The sequence below is a fragment of the Monodon monoceros genome, unplaced genomic scaffold, assembly GCF_005190385.1.
Source record: "Monodon monoceros isolate NGI ecotype Baffin Bay Population unplaced genomic scaffold, NGI_Narwhal_1 Super_Scaffold_22, whole genome shotgun sequence".
NCBI lineage: Eukaryota > Metazoa > Chordata > Mammalia > Artiodactyla > Monodontidae > Monodon > Monodon monoceros.
In genome coordinates, this window is record NW_021703779.1 from 8141631 (window position 1) to 8143999 (window position 2369).

At 38.2% G+C, this 2369-nt stretch overlaps 1 long non-coding RNA gene across 1 annotated transcript; it reads right to left on the minus strand.

The window, feature by feature from the left end:
- Positions 1-310: 310 nt before the first annotated feature.
- Positions 311-1445, minus strand: LOC114905554. The gene is made up of 4 exons (XR_003796299.1): positions 1046-1445; positions 869-959; positions 573-616; positions 311-448 (listed from the first exon to the last, which is right to left on the minus strand). It is a non-coding gene; the product is annotated as an uncharacterized LOC114905554 (long non-coding RNA).
- Positions 1446-2369: the final 924 nt, after the last annotated feature.

The window sequence follows — 2369 nt, forward strand, 5'->3', positions numbered from 1 at the left end:
TCTCCTTACAGAAAATTCTTATAAGGAGTCAGGTATCGAGGTGTGTGTGCATGTTTCTGTGTATTAGACATACATATTAAATATAATCATTAGATATAGATATGTATAAGTCATTCGTTCACCAGTTTAACAGCTGCTATTAACAGAGGCATTTGGCATTCAAAGACTTCTGTAAGAAAGGTATATATTACAACCCAAGTCATTTATAATTATCCCTTTTCAGACATGTAATTTAAAGCACCAATTTTTAATAGCATTTAAAAATCAGTTTTAATATCACTGAATATTCAGAAAACGTGATACTGTATCATGTAACTATTTCTTGAGGGACACACCTTGCAAACCAGCTTGTCGGTATTAGCCTCAAAACCTTGACTCCTTGAGGGAAGGCTGTGTTTTTCCACTTTGTCTCACTACGTGCCCCAAGACATAAAGGAGTTCTGGGCTTCTGGTAGACAAAGAAAAAGTCATTTTTGAATGAAGGGAAGAAGAAAAGAATTGTGGGATCAGACGAGATACCAACTCCCAAGGAAATGTCTCTGCCCGCATCATTTTCCCCGCGCCCTGCTCACCATGAAACACACTCCAGGAGATTGGAAACACCAAAAACATCACTCTGAGGAAAAAAAAAAAAAAAAAACCTATTCTTTCTTGCTAAACTAACTTTTAAGCAAAACTCGATAGCAAGTTTAATACATTGCTTTTCACATTGTCAGTGATCGGTAAACATTTTTCCACTTCTCTTCTACAAGCTTTCACAAGTTTGCTTTTTTCACCATTTGTTGACTGACTCCATAGTTTCCCACATCCATTCAAGTCTAAACGCTGTGAAAAAGTGGATCGTGCTTGCCCGATGCTCATACCGTACCTTTATCTGCTCCCTGGTACCCGTCCACTGATTTAGCCAGGGCTGATCCGTTAGTGATGGACCATATCGTCCATGGCACTGGAGTTAAGTGCTGTGGATAGAGCAAAGGTCTGTTAGATGTGGGTTCATGTCTCAAGAAGGCTGTGGGGTAGAGTGGATACAGCTCATAGAACTTACAGTTAATCGGCTCTCCGGAACAAACGGTATCGAACGCCCAAAGAAACACGGATCTTTGGTGGAAACAAAGCAAAACAACAGGAACCAACTGAGGGTTGTCCTCCTTCATGGAAAAGAGTTTCAGATTGTTTCCCACTCGTATTGTAGTTGGGAACACACTGAGGGGACATCAACAGAATGGTTTGCAATTGTCTTTCAGGAACTATCCCTTCATTTCCAAGGGCTCTTTGGTTCCTGCATACTGTAAAACTCCTAGAGGAAAACGCAGGCAGGACACTGACATAAAATGTAGCAATATCTTTTTGGATCTGTCTCCTAAGGCTCAGAAAACAAAAGCAGAAATAAACAAATGGGACCTGATTAAACTTAAAAGCTTTTGCACAGCAAAGGAAACCGTCGGCAAAACGCCAAGACAACCTACTGATTGGGAGAAAATATTTGCAAATGATACAGTCGATAGGGGGTTAATATCCAGAAACATAAACAGCTCATACAATATAAAAAACAGTTCAATTAAAAAGTGGACAGAAGACCTGAATATTTTTAAAAAGTAAATGGATTATCACTTCAGAAAGAGTTAAATCATAAGTGTGTGTGTGTGCGCGCGCGTGCATGTGTCTTTGTATACATATATAGATACCTGCAACAACAGACTATGTATATGTACATATGTAAATGTATACGTGTATACATATAGTATGCTTTTGCAGGTATCTGTGTGTGTTATATATGTGTTTGTATACGTATGATGTTTTACTAGGAAAAGCTACATACTCTAACGTCAGTAAAATCATGTTTAATGCATAAACCAAAATTTTGGAAGTGTTCCTATATGTGTCACTCATGGTAATGTAAATGAATCAGTTGCAATCACCTATAAAGACAGAAAGAGAGTGATTTCACTTTAAAAATACTGATTAAATTCAGCCCTTAAGAATGCATAGATAAATGATTCTGGAAGGTTAAAGGAAAACAAAGACCAGTTGTGGCCTGGAGCGATGCAGATCAAAAGCAAGCAGAGGGAATTACATTAATACGACGCAAAACAGGAGTTACAGAAGACACAGTAAATAAAAATGTATCCCATTTAAACACACGTACCATTCAGAGTAAAGCTATTTATTGCCGTGAACCTTTGAGAAGGAAACTATTCATAAATGTAAGAATGATGGAAAATCCTCTCTCAAAAGTTTAGTTCACGTTTCTTTAGACTGGCTTTATAATTCGCGATGTGTTCATTTGCTGTTAAAGTTCTGTGGCACTCAAAGATGCATGTTGAGTCTCCGGTTTGGGGGCAGTCGTGTTCTACATATGCACCTTAGGA